This window comes from Bubalus kerabau, unplaced genomic scaffold (genome assembly GCF_029407905.1).
Source record: "Bubalus kerabau isolate K-KA32 ecotype Philippines breed swamp buffalo unplaced genomic scaffold, PCC_UOA_SB_1v2 scaffold_40, whole genome shotgun sequence".
NCBI classification, from domain to species: domain Eukaryota; kingdom Metazoa; phylum Chordata; class Mammalia; order Artiodactyla; family Bovidae; genus Bubalus; species Bubalus kerabau.
This window is the reverse complement of record NW_026577894.1, coordinates 788,550-803,190: the sequence shown is the minus strand read 5'-3', so window position 1 is coordinate 803,190 and position 14,641 is coordinate 788,550. Positions and strand designations below refer to the sequence as shown.

The 14,641-nt window shown below is 48.5% G+C and overlaps 2 pseudogenes; both read right to left on the bottom strand.

The window, feature by feature from the left end:
* Nucleotides 1-7,067: 7,067 nt before the first annotated feature.
* Nucleotides 7,068-7,187, bottom strand: LOC129640837 (uncharacterized; annotated as a pseudogene).
* Nucleotides 7,188-10,443: 3,256 nt separating this feature from the next.
* LOC129640826 (uncharacterized) lies at nucleotides 10,444-10,563 on the bottom strand (annotated as a pseudogene).
* Between the last annotated feature and the right edge of the window lie 4,078 nt (nucleotides 10,564-14,641).

The following is a 14,641-nucleotide window of genomic DNA, read 5'->3' as shown; positions in this document are numbered from 1 at the left end:
TTCAATCAATTTAAATAGAAGAAATATCAACCATGAATAAATAGCAATAAAAAAGGAAATATGTGATTTTTAACTGAGCAGATCTAGACTCAGTGACCATGCTTTATATATTTGCCTGCTCATGTGTATTTTTATAGCAGCCAATTAATAATACTGTAATGAAATCATTTCTTACATCTTTGCAACTTAGCTGTTAGGAGCTAAGAATGTGAGGGCTCATCTGAACCTCCTTTATTTCCCCTTATTCCAGTGGAGTGGTATCAGCAGGCAACTGCAGGAAGACATTATCTATGGTTTAAAACCCTGAGGTTTTAAAACTATAGAAGAGAAACTGAAGAGAAAACTGAAGAGAAAACTGGCTTTCTCTTCAGCTCTAATTTAAACCTGAGAGGGAATATTACATGTCAAGTGAGAGTCACAAAATTTCAGATCTAGCATTTGGGGGAATCCTCTGTAAGTCCAAAACTAACGGTTAATTAAAAAAATATATATTTGTTTTTATTTATTTGGCTGTGCCAGGTCTTCGTTGTGGCACGTGGATCAAAATATTGTCTGGGTGAATTCCCTGGTGGTCCAGGGGACCTGGGTTCTATCCCTGGTCAGGGAACTACATCCCACATGCCCTAACAAAGACCTGGCTCAGCCAGATAAATAAATAAAAATAAATCTTTTTTTAAATTGTCTTATATTTGTTGCTATACTTTTTGGAGCCCTGGGTCAGGCAGGCAAATCCTGTGCAGGCTCCAACTCAGCACCACTGCTTTGGATCTGAAACATACCTTCAGAGAGGAAGAAGGCACAAACAAACAGAAACACTGAAGCTATATACTGAAAAATGCCATCCATCTGCTTTAAATATTTTTTACCTTAAAATATTTTGTTGTGCCCCCTTCAAGGAGAGGCTTTGAAGAACTCTGGAAATAACAGGAAGTTCTAAGAAAGTCTGTGGTGATGCTATTTTTTTTTTTTTAAACTTTTTATTTTGTGTTGGAGTATAACCAATTAACAGTGTTGTGGTAGTTTCACATGAACCATGAAGGGTCTCACCCATACATATACATGTATCCATTCTCCCCCAGCCAGGCTGCCATTGAGCACAGTTCCTTGTGCTATATCATGGGTCCCTGTTGGTTATCCATTTTAAGTATAGCAGTGTGTACCTGCCCAAGTCAATCCTAAAGGAGATCAGTTCTGAATATTCATTGGAAGGACTGATGCTGAAGCTGAAGCTCCAATTCTTTGGCCACTTGATGCGAAGAGCCCACGCATTAGAAAAGACCCTGATGCTGGGAGAGATTGAAGGCAGGAGGAGAAGGGGATGCCAGAGGACGAGATGGTTGGATGGCATAACTGACTCAATGGACATGAGTTTGAGTAACCTCCGGGAGATGGGAAAGGACAGGGAAGCCTGGCATGCTGCAGTCCATGGAGTTAGTCAGACATGACTGAGTGACTACTTGCAAAAAGTTTCAAAGCTAGTAAGTTTTAGAGCCAGGATCCAAACTGTGTAATGTAAAAAGTTTTGGTTGCAAACAACAGAAATAGATTCTAGCTAATGTGTGTGTGCTGTGTGCTTAGTCGCTCAGTTGTTTCCAACTCTTTGTCGCCCGCCAGGCTCCTCCGTCCATGGGGATTCTCCAGCCAAGAATGCTGGAGTGGGTTGCCATGCCCTCCTCCAAGGACTCTTCCCAACCCAGGGATCGAATTCAGGTCTCCCGCACTGCAGGCAGATTCCTTACCATCTGAGCCACCAGGGATGCCCCTACAAGAAGGGTCTTCTAGCTAATGTAGGTGAAATTTATTGAAGGCTATCAGGTGGCCCACAAAATGGATAAGAAAGGACATGCATGCACGCTAAGTTGCTTCAGTCGTGTCTGATTCTTTGTGACCCTGTGGACCATAGCCCACAAGGGTCCTCTGCCCCAGGGATTCTCCAGGCAAGAATACTGGAGTGGGCTGCCATGGCCTCCTCCAGGGGATCTTCCTGGCCCAGGGATCAAACCTGCATCTCTTCTGTCTCCAGAATTGGCAGGCAGATTCTTTACCACTAGCACCACCAAGGAAGCCCCTCCAAGAAGAGTCTAAGAACAGCTTAACAGTCTACTCAGAGCATCTATGGTACTTTGAATGATCACCTTGGCTGTAAAGCAAGGATAAGCCAGCATCAGTTACCTGGCCTAGCTTAGTCTTATGACTGGGCAAGGGGAGGCCGCCTCGATTAACGAACCCAGCAGACCCTAAACACTGAGGGAAAAGTAATCCCTCGTGGAAATTAGAGTGCTTTAATCCAATGAAGACATACATAGGGACTTCCTTGGCTGTCCAATGGATAGAATTGGATCATAAAGAAGGTTGAGCATTGAAGAATCGATGCCTTTTAATTGTGGTACTGGAGAAGACCTTTGAGACTCCCTTGGACAGCAAGGAGATCAAATGAGTCCATCCTAAAGGAAATCAACCCTGAATATTCATTGGGAGGACTGATGCTGCAGCTGAAGCTCCAGAACTTTGGCCACCTGATGCAAAGAGCCGACTCCTTGGAAAAGACCCCGATGCTGGCAAAGATTGAAGGCAGGAGGAGAAGGGAGGCAAAAGAGGATGAGATGGTTGGATGGCATCACGAACTCAATGGACATGAGTCTGAGCAAACTTGGAGATAGTGAAGGACAGGGAAGCCTGGTGTACTTCAGTCCATGGAGTTGCAAAGAGCTGGGCACAACTTAGTGACTGAACAACAGCAGTCATGGTTAAGACTCAACATTTCCGATACAAGGGATGTGAGTTCATCTCCGGTGGGAGAACTGAGGTCCCACATGCCGTGAGGCCACAAAAATGAAGGCAGACATATACAGTACTGGGTGTACTGTATATTTTCCCCAGTGTATTTTTCTCAATAAACCCAAATCTGTCCATATATAAATTCTTGGCCTTGTCCATTGTACTATTCTACTTCTTAAACATGGTAGCAAGCTAGAGCCCTTGTTAGCTAGATGTCAGAAAGTTAACAGAGGAAGAAGGAGGTCACAAGGGACAAAATGGAGTAGATCAGATTGCACAGTGATTTTATAAATACTTCTTTCTGACCAATATGGTATGATCTTAGCTAAGAGTGATTCTGATTTTTCCCGCTTGGTCCAATGAAAATCAAACAGAGTTAAACAAACCTGGGTCTGATTCTCTGTTTCACCACCTACTGTCTGTATAACTCTGGGCAAAGCAAAGTGAGCCTCATTTTCTTCATCTGTAAAATAAGCTAAAACCCACCACCTTACCATATTGTTATGGGTTTAATTGAGCAAACCTGTTAAGTGCCTGACATATAAAATACTCCCAGTAAATGTCACTCTCCCCCTAGTCCCTGTCCCAGTGTACTGAAAAAGATTATATGGTATTAGTATTTTTAGTATTCTGAAGATTGTATGATTCATTTCTTCTGAAGACATAGTTTTTCTTACAGAAGAATATCCAGTTATTTCATGATGGCATTTGCACCTCCAAAAAACACAAATGGTCCCAAAATGCAGACAAAGATGAGTACCTGGACACCCCTAAACCATCAGCTTTTGAATGACCGGGTGAGTAATAAGAACTATTGTATTAGTTGAAATCATACTTTGAAGGGAAAAAAAGCATTAAAATTTTGGTAATCAAAACATGAACAGGAATTGCTTAGGATTGTATAGTGGATAAAAAAAAAAATGAAGGATTTCTTCAAAAATTTTAATTGAAAAAAACTGAAATACATTTAGAACAAAAATAAAGAAAACTTTAATTGAGCCCCAGTTACCTGGCCAGAGTTGGCAAGAGATACAAAGTTCCTGCTTAGAAAGAAAGATCTTAGGGACTTCCCTGGTGGTCCAGTGGCTAAGACTCTTTGCTCCCAGGGCTGGGGCCCAGGTTCTATCACTGGCCAGGAAATTCAGTCCCACATACTGCAATTAAAGACCTTGTGTGCTGCAACTAAGACCCAGCACAGCCAAATAAATTAATAAACATTTTTTAAAGATTTAGGAGATGAGAAGGAAGAGTGTCTACCAGCTCCCCTTCACCTCCATATCGAACTGGTTTTCAGGTTCTGTGAGTCTTCCTCCGAGGTCTCTTCATCCAGACCCCTTTTCTCCTTTGACTTGTGCACATCCAGCTCCACGTTCTCAGTTCACACACTCACCCCCCTTTGCCTGGCACATTGCAGTAACCCCTCAGCTGGTTTCACTGTCTCTAATCCATCCTCTATTCTGGTCCCAGAATGATCTTTCTAAAATACCAAACTAATCCTATGAAGCAAGAGATAACAGACTGTTCCAAAGAATAAATTGCACCCTACCCACCATGCATAGCACTGAGGACCCCTTCATGTGTGTTAGTCACCGAGTCATGTCCGACTCTTGGAGACCCCATGGACTATAGCTGGCCAGGCTCCTCTGTCTGTGGGATTCTCCAGGCAAGAATACTGGAGTAGGTTGCCATGACCTCCTCCAAGGGATCTTCATGACCCACGGATCGAACCCAGTGTCCTTTATATCACCTGCATTAGCAAGTGAGTTTTCTTTTTTTAATTTATTTGGTTGCAATTTTGTTGAAGCATGTGAACCCTTAGTTGAAGCATGTGGGATCTAGTTCCCTGACCAGAAATCAAACCCAGGCCCCCTGCATTGGGAGCATGGAGTCTTAGCCCCTGGACCACCAGGGAAGTCCCAGCAGGTGAGTTCTTTAACACTGGCTCCACCTGGGAAGCCTGAAAAGCTTTTGTCAAATTTTATGAGAATTTCTAGGGAATTCCCTGGTGGCCCAGTGGCTCAGTCTGTGTTCCCAATGCAGGGGGCTGGGTTCCATCTATGTTCAGGAAACTAGATCCCACATGCCGCAAGAGTTTGCATGCTGCAGCTAAAGAACCCACATGGCACAACTAAGACCCAGTGCAGTCAAATAAATAAAAATGTTTTAAAATTTCATGATTATTTCTAGATGAGCAATGATAAGAGAAATAACAATTTCTATTAGAAATGATATTTATTTTGTTGTTCAGAACTCCCATTTTATCACCCCCCCCCCCACCATTTTTAGTTTGGTTTAGTTAGGTTCTCGTTTGGAGTAAAACTATTTTCAAAAATCTTAGCCTGCCATATGTAAAATAGATAGGCAATGGGAATTTGCTGCATGGCTCAGGAAACTCACACAGGGGCACTGTATCAACCTAGAGGGGTGGGGTGGGGAGAGAGAGGGGCTGCCAAGTCACTTCAGTCGTGTCCGACTCTGTGCGACCCCATAGACGGCAGCCCAACAGGCTCCCCGGTCCCTGGGATTCTCCAGGCAAGAACACTGGAGTGGGTTGCCATTTCCTTCTCCAATGCATGCAAGTGAAAAGTGAAAGTGAAGTCGCTCAGTCGTGTTCGACTCTTCGTGACCCCATGGACTGCAGCCTACCAGGCTCCTCCGTCCATGGGATTCTCCAGGCAAGAGTACTGGAGTGGGGTGCCATCGCCTTCTCCGAGAGAGAGGGGAGGGAGGTTCCAAAGGGAGGGGATATATGCATACCTATGGCTGATTCATGTTGAGGTTTGATAGAAAACAACAAAATTCTGTCAAGCAAAATCCTTCAATAAAAAAATAATTAAAATTAAAAAACTGTCAAATCACTATGTTGTACACCTGAAACTAACATTATATTGTATGTCAATTATAATTCAATAAAAATTAAATATAATACAAATTAAAAAAATCTTGGACCGTGTATATACCCATATGTATGTGAATGAATGTATCAGTACTTAGACACACACATGGAATTTGCATATGTATACAGCAAACTGATAATAGTGAGTGCACAAGTGTTCAGTCTTGTCTGACTCTTTGCAACTCCACAGACTGTAGGCCTCCAGGCTCCTCTGTCCGTGGAATTTTCCAGGCAAGAATATAAGAGTGGGTCGCCATGCCCTCCTCCAGGGAATCTTCCCATCCCAGGGATTAAACCCACATCTCTTTATGTCTCCGGAATCGGCAGGTGGGTTCTTTACCGGTTGAGCCACCAGAGAAGCCCAACTATCAATAGTGGTTTCCTCTAAAAAGTTGGACAACATGGAAGAGTGGGAGGGAAGTCTGTTGGAAGAGAGAGTTTTTGTTTTGTTTTTTTTTTTTTTACCCTATACAGTGAAATATTTAACCATTTAAAAAACAAATATAAGTAAAAGCGAGCAAAGAACAGTAATGCTGAGAATTAAAAAACACGGGTTCCAGATCAGCTATACTAAATAATCTCCAGGGAAAAGACAACCGAGAAGAACGTGAGGAGCAGGCATGAAGGGAATTGGTCGTATCTTCAATATGATGGGAAAATACAAGAGCCGTTGGAGCAGGATGGTGACAGAATTGCATCTGCATTTCCAAACGGTCATCTTGCTCCACATCACTAATGATTGGAGAGACTCAACTCCAAACGCCAAGGAGGGACCACTTCGCCCGAGTCCGATTGGGCCTCATTGCAATGTCTGTCCATAGCAGATGCTGGAGAAGCTGTGGAGCAAAGGGAACTCTCCTCCACGCTGAGTAGGAATTGGAGTTGGTACAGCCGGGATGGAAAAGAGTATGGAGGTTCGCGAAGGAACTAAAAGTAGAAGTAGCCTATGGTTCAGCAGTCCCACTCCCAGGCATAGATCCACCCCCAGTACAAGCCAACAAGCCAGATGCCCCGTTTGGGCACCTCGATCTGTGCGCGCGCTCGCATGCGCATGCGCGATCGCCTGCGAGGCTGGGGGTGGGGTGGGGGCTGGGGCTATGGCCGGAGTCGGTGCATGCCCCGGGATTGCCTGAGGCAAGCCGAAGGAGCCGCAGATGGAGACTGGACGGCCGGTCGTCTGGTTTCCTGAAAGCCGAATGCGAATGCGGAGGGGCTCGAGGGCCGCGGGGAGGCAACCCAGGTCTGCAGCGGGAGTCGGGGCCCCGGCCACCCACTCACTCCCCCCGCCCCGGGAGGGGCTGGGGCTGCGGTGGTGGGGGGGGCGGGGGGGGGTGTGGGTCCAAGAATTGGGACGCGGGGCGGGGGCTAAAGGACCTCTTCTGGTAGGCAAAAAAGCCTGGAGCACCCGGAATTCCCAGGTGGTCTCCCATCCAAGATACTAAACAGGCCCGACCCTGCTGAGCTTCCGAGATCAGACAAGATCGGGTGCCTTCAGGCCGATAAGGCCTGAGACAGACGCGGCCGCCGCGGGGCCCCCTAAGAGCCTTGCGCTTCGCCTCCCTTTCGCTCTGACCTGCAGGTCGGGCCAACGGGCCGCACCTCTCCTCGGGGGCCGTGCTGTACTTGAGCCGCACGACCCGCGACCGCACTCCAGCCTGCTGACGCCGGCCCGGCCCCCGAACACCGCCAACACCAGACCAGCAACCGCCTGGCCGGGCCCGGGGGCCCGATGGGCTTCCAGGACCCCCCAGTGACCGGGAGGGCGTGCGTGCGTGCGCGCGGGGCCTGGGGGCGGGGGTGGGCTGAGGGGTGCGGAGGTCTCGGCGCCCTCCCACCCCCGGCCACTCCAGACCCGGCCGCGCTGGCTGAGCGGGGCCTCCCCCCCCATCCCCTTCGCTGCTCAGGGCCGCGCGACCCCGGAGGTGTCGGTCTTCGGGGCCCGCCGCCTCCCGACCCCCGCGGCCCGGGGGCCTCTGAACCTCCTGCGGGCCTAGGCGCAGCGAATCTTGAGCGCCCAACTTGCCCGGCACCTGCCCGCTGCCCAAACCCACCGGGAGCCACGGAGGCGCGGTCGACCGGAGCGCCTCAGCCCCGCCCCTTTGCCCTACCGAGGCGCCCCCCTTGTCCCCACGCCGCCCGCCAAGCACCCGACCTTCCTGAGAGAGCAGACGAACCACAGGCAGGCACACAGACAGACAGACAGACACACACACACACACACACACACACACGAGTGTGGTCTTTGGAAATACTTCTGTTCGTAGTTGCTGGGTTGAGCCCAACTCTTATAGGACCCATGGAGTGCGGCCCATCAGGCTCCTCTGTCCGTGGCATTTCCCAGGCGAGAATACTGGAGTGGGTTGCCATTTCCTTCTCCAGGGGATCTTCCCGACCCAGGGATCAAACCCGAGTCTCCTGCGGGCGGATGCCTTGCCATCTGAACCAGCACACTGCGAATTCCCTAGGCAAAATACAAAGAAAAGAGCTCGTGTGCTACTAAGTGGAAAGATGATTGAAGAAACAGAAGGTGTCCTTTGTTGGTATCTTGGAATCTTTCTTTAGTTTTCGTTGATTTTTACTCTTAAGGCTACTTGAACAAGGCAAGAGAGAAACCCCAGAACTGAAAAGCAATTGACTTTTTTGAAAGAAACCTGTGCAGGTTAAGCACTCTTCGTTTTTGAGAGATGGTGAAACGCAAAATCTTGATTCAACACATATGACTTTGGTGAACTTTATTTCAAATCTCCATGATGAACCCCTAAGGCGTCCAGGAAGAAAGGAGTAGAGCGGGAGACAAAAAGAGCAACCTTTCCCCTTGGCGCCATCCCAACCAGCTGCTTAGTTCCTTCATCTCATGGACTACCATCTGGGCTTATCTGGTTTGTCTGATTCTTGTTTCGGGGCCCGTTTCTAGTCACAAGGCTCTCAACAGTGGGGGGTGGGGTGGGGTGAGGGGGGAGCCCTTCTTTCCATTCCACATGAGACCCAGTGGACAATCCAGGCCCTGGCCACTGCATAGAGCGTGCAGCAACAATATCAACGGTGATGCTGGTTAATAACGCATTTTCCTGGAATCCACTCCGTTGGCTACTGAGTGTGTGCGGTGGTGGTCTGGAACCTATACCTGGAAGCTTTCTTGATGATTGCAAATGACACCAAAGTCCGAGGACGATGGAAGATCTTCACGTTTCTGCAAGAGCCACACACCTCCAGAAGGAACCACAAGACTTGCCTGACATGGTCAAGGTCTAAGTATTGGACTACACGTCGGAAGGTCTCCACCTTTGCTATGGAAGTCAAACGATCTTTCTTGGAAATGAAAATGGATCACACTGAACGTTCACATTCTTCTAGAGCATTTGAAAAGCCCTAAACTGTAGAAATCTGCTGTACGAGTTCCTTGAAAGCAAGAACCCATACTGATGGATATGTCTTAATGCCTTAGATTGTGCCTTGAATATAGCGTACACATGAACCCAGGAAAGGAAAGAATGGAATCGCCAAATATACAAAGAGATCAAAAGTGCCGAGCCAAGTGACACCTTGAGGCGTCCAAGAACTTTTCTGTCTTTCACACACTAAGTAAATCCTGAGCACCTACGATGAGCTGGGAGGCATGTAATAAGTTTCTGGAACTAGAAGGCGGAGAGAAGCAGACACAGAGTTCCTGCTTTCACTGAGACGAATCTAATGATACATCACAGGCAGATCCTTTGAGAACTTGTCGAGGGGCCTCTACCCTCACCAAAACCTGGGTGTCAGGGAAGGCTTTTCAGAGTAACCATTGCGTTGAGGTCCATAGGTTGAACCTACGTAAACCAGGGTTGAGATGCAGGAAGAATTTCAGGCAGGGAAAACAGCATCCTGGAAGTCTACGTGACCAGGGAACCTTAGGACGTTCAAGAAATGAAAATGCCCTATGGGATGGAAGCCAAAGAGTGCAGAGGGCATTCCAGGGAAAAGACATCCGAGAAGAACGTGAGGAGCAGGCATGAAGGGAATTGGTCGTATCTTCAATATGATGGGAAAATACAAGAGCCGTTGGAGCAGGATGGTGACAGAATTGCATCTGCATTTCCAAACGGTCATCTTGCTCCACGTCACTAATGATTGGAGAGACTCAACTCCAAACGCCAAGGAGGGACCACTTCGCCCGAGTCCGATTGGGCCTCATTGCAATGTCTGTCCATAGCAGATGCTGGAGAAGCTGTGGAGCAAAGGGAACTCTCCTCCACGCTGAGTAGGAATGGGAGTTGGTACAGCCGGGATGGAAAAGAGTATGGAGGTTCGCGAAGGAACTAAAAGTAGAAGTAGCCTATGGTTCAGCAGTCCCACTCCCAGGCATAGATCCACCCCCAGTACAAGCCAACAAGCCAGATGCCCCGTTTGGGCACCTCGATCTGTGCGCGCGCTCGCATGCGCATGCGCGATCGCCTGCGAGGCTGGGGGTGGGGCGGGGGCTGGGGCTCTGGCTGGAGTCGGTGCAAGCCCCGGGATTGCCTGAGGCAAGCCAAAGGAGCCCCAGAGGGAGACGGGACGGCCGGTCGTCTGGTTTCCTGAAAGCCGAATGCGAAGGCGGAGGGGCTCGCGGGCCGCGGGGAGGCAACCCAGGTCTGCAGCGGGAGTCGGGGCCCCGGCCACCCACTCACTCCCCCCGCCCCGGGAGGGGCTGGGGCTGCGGGGGTGGCGGGGGGGGGGGCGAGGGGGGTGTGGGTCCAAGAATTGGGACGCGGGGCGGGGGCTAAAGGACCTCTTCTGGTAGGCAAAAAAGCCTCCAGCACCCGGAATTCCCAGGTGGTCTCCCATCCAAGATACTAAACAGGCCCGTCCCTGCTGAGCTTCCGAGATCAGACGAGATCGGGCGCCTTCAGGCCGATAGGGCCGGAGAAGGACGCGGCCGCCGCGGGGCGCCCTAAGAGCCTTGCGCTTCACCTCCCTTTCGCTCTGACCTGCAGGTCGGGCCAACGGGCCGCCCCTCTCCTCGGGGGGCCGTGCTGTACTTGAGCCGCACGACCCGCGACCGCACTCCAGCCTGCTGACGCCGGCCCGGCCCCCGAACACCGCCAACACCAGACCAGCAACCGCCTGGCCGGGCCCAGGGGCCCGATGGGCTTCCAGGACCCCCCAGTGACCGGGAGGGCGTGCGTGCGTGCGCGCGGGGCCTGGGGGGTGGGCTGAGGGGTGCGGAGGTCTCGGCGCCCTCCCACCCCCGGCCACTCCAGACCCGGCCGCGCTGGCTGAGCGGGGCCTCCCCCCCCATCCCCTTCGCTGCTCAGGGCCCCGCGACCCCGGAAGTGTCGGTCTTCGGGGCCCGCCGCCTCCCGATCCCCGCGGCCCGGGGGCCTCTGAACCTCCTGCGGGCCTAGGCGCAGCGAATCTTGAGCGCCCAACTTGCCCGGCACCTGCCCGCTGCCCAAACCCACCGGGAGCCACGGAGGCGCGGTCGACCGGAGCGCCTCAGCCCCGCCCCTTTGCCCTACCGAGGCGCCCCCCTTGTCCCCACGCCGCCCGCCAAGCACCCGACCTTCCTGAGAGAGCAGACGAACCACAGGCAGGCACACAGACAGACACACACACACACACACACACACACACACACACACACACACGAGTGTGGTCTTTGGAAATACTTCTGTTCGTAGTTGCTGGGTTGAGCCCAACTCTTATAGGACCCATGGAGTGCGGCCCATCAGGCTCCTCTGTCCGTGGCATTTCCCAGGCGAGAATACTGGAGTGGGTTGCCATTACCTTCTCCAGGGGATCTTCCCGACCCAGGGGTCAAACCCGAGTCTCCTGCGGGCGGATGCCTTGCCATCTGAACCAGCACATTGCGAATTCCCTAGGCAAAATACAAAGAAAAGAGCTCGTGTGCTACTAAGTGGAAAGATGATTGAAGAAACAGAAGGTGTCCTTTGTTGGTATCTTGGAATCTTTCTTTAGTTTTCGTTGATTTTTACTCTTAAGGCTACTTGAACAAGGCAAGAGAGAAACCCCAGAACTGAAAAGCAATTGACTTTTTTGAAAGAAACCTGTGCAGGTTAAGCACTCTTCGTTTTTGAGAGATGGTGAAATGCAAAATCTTGATTCAACACATATGACTTTGGTGAACTTTATTTCAAATCTCCATGATGAACCCCTAAGGCATCCAGGAAGAAAGGAGTAGAGCAGGAGACAAAAAGAGCAACCTTTCCCCTTGGCGCCATCCCAACCAGCTGCTTAGTTCCTTCATCTCATGAACTACCATCTGGGCTTATCTGGTTTGTCTGATTCTTGTTTCGGGGCCTGTTTCTAGTCACAAGGCTGTCAAGAGTGGGGTGGATGTTTGGGGGGGGGGGGGAAGCCCTTCTTTCCATTCCACATGAGACCCAGTGGACAATCCAGGCCCTGGCTAGTGCATTGAGTGTGCAGCAGCAATATCAACGGTGATGCTGGTTAACAACGCATATTCCTGGAATCCACTCCTTTGGCTACTGACTGTGTGTGGTGGTGGTCTGGAACCTATATCTGGAAGCTTTCTTTATGATTGCAAATGACACCAAAGTCTGAGGACGATGGAAGATCTTCACATTTCTGCAAGAGCCACACACCTCCAGCAGGAACCACAAGACTTGCCTGACATGGTCAAGGTATAAGTATTGGACTACACGTTGGAAGGTCTCCACCTTTGCTATGGAAATCAAAATATCTTTCTTTGAAGTGAAAATGGATCATACTCAACGTTCACGTTCTTGTAGAGCTTTTGAGAAGCCCTAAATTGTAGAAATCTGCTGTACGAGTTCCTTGAAAGCAAGAACCTATATTTATGGATATGTCTTAGTGCCTTAGATTGTGCCTTGATTATAGTGTACACGTGAACCCAGGAAAGGAAAGAATTGAATCACCAAACATACAAAGAGATCAAAAGTGCCGAGCCAAGTGACACCTTGAGGCTTCCAAGAACTTTTCTGTCTTGCACACACTAAGTAAATCCTGAGCACCTACGATGAGCTGGGAGGCATGTAATAAGTTTCTGGAACTAGAAGGCGGAGAGAAGAAGACACAGAGTTCCTGCTTTCACTGAGACGAATCTAATGATACATCACAGGCAGATCCTTTGAGAACTTATCGAGGGGCCTCTTGTCTCACCAAAACCTGGGTGTCAGGGAAGGCTTTTCAGAGTAACAATTGAGTTGAGGTCCATAGGTTGAACCTACGTAAACCAGGGTTGAGATGCAGGAAGAATTTCAGGCAGGGAAAATAGCATCTTGGAAGGCTGTGCGACCAGGGAAATTTAGAACATTCAAGAAGTGAAAAATGCCCTATGGGATGGAAGCTAAAGAGTACAGAGGGCATTCCAGTTAAAAGACATCAGAGACTAACGTGGGGAACAAGCATGAAGGGATGTGATCATATATTCAATATGATGGGAAAATACAAGAGCAGTTGGGGCAGGGAGATGATAGAATTTCTCTGCATTTCCAAAATGTCATCTTGCTCCATAACACTAATGTTTGGAGCGACTCAACTCCAAGTTACAAGGAGGGACCACTTCCACGAGTTCGAATAGTCCTCATTGCAAAGTCTGTCAATAACGAATGCTAGAGAAGATGTGGACCAAAGGGAACTCCACTCCACATGCAGATTGTGTGGGTGAATTCTCTAAGAAATTAACGGAAGGAGTGCTACATCTTGTTTATTGCATTTTGTTTGGGGGGAACTATTTTGGGATTAGAGGAGCCCATTTCTCAGTATATGATTTCCAAACTAGGCAAGTATAATTACAGTCTGATAAGATGTAACTCAAATAACTTCTGAATGTTAATTGATTTTGAAAGAGGAAATAATCTTGCAAGAGAAATGTAGACAAACAGGAAAAGCATAGTTGTCAATATATTAACCTAGAGATGCTACAAATATTGTTTAAGAAATATGAAAGTTTCATGGAGTATTTCACATGAAGGAATTATTTCCTCTTAAAAGTCAAAAGGGCTTCCCTGGTGGCTCAGAGGTTAAAGCATCTGCCTGCAATGCAGAAGACCTGGGTTTGATCCCTGAGTCAGAAAGATCCCCTGGAGAAGGAAATGGCAACCCACTCCAGTATTCTTGCCTGGAGAATCCCATGGATGGAGGAGCCTGGTGGGCTACAGTCCACTGGGTCGCGAAGAGTCAGATACTACTGAGCAACTTAACTAACTTAAAAGTCAAAAAGGATCATGAGTCCACTCATAAAAATGATTTGTTCTTCAGTTTTATCATGAATTACCTGACTAAAGGATGATTATGTATTGTATTATTCCTTCAAAATTATAGCACATTGTTCACTTTCCAGATTTTTATTTAATTGATATTTATTTAACATTGACTCTGTGCCAGCACTGCAAAGCCCACCCACACACCCTACACCAATTTTGTGACTTCATTAGAAACCACTTAATCAAGCAAATTCTATAGTTGCCTCTATTTTACATCCTAAATTGGCACATTATATGTCGCCCTACTTAACACTATTAAGATTATCTCTTTTTTAAAAATTCTTGATAAATATAATTCCTGGCTTCCTCACAAAATAATTTAAATTATATAAAAACTGGAACTTTGTCTAATTTATCACTGTATTCTTAGCTCTTTGAGGAATATTAGTACTAGATATTCAAAAGACTCGTATTAAATGAAAATGATTTCAGTGGGTCTCAAAATAACTTATCTTTAAAAGGCATTGGTGTGGGGAGCTGCCCGTCAGAACGGGGTCCTTTGTCCGAAGGACACAGCTCTGGGAGCTGCCTCAGTCCTTGAGGGTTTGCTTGCAAACATAGCTCTCTGTCCCGCCACCCCAGAGATTAGGCGCTTATTTACTGCAGGCACCTGGAGTTCTGTGCAAACTTCTCACGCACAGAGAAATATTATCTGGTGTAAGAAATAATAACAGGGTGCCATTCCCATGCTCTCAAGATTTCTTGTGACTGTTTGTAAGATGTGTAGGTCAAACAA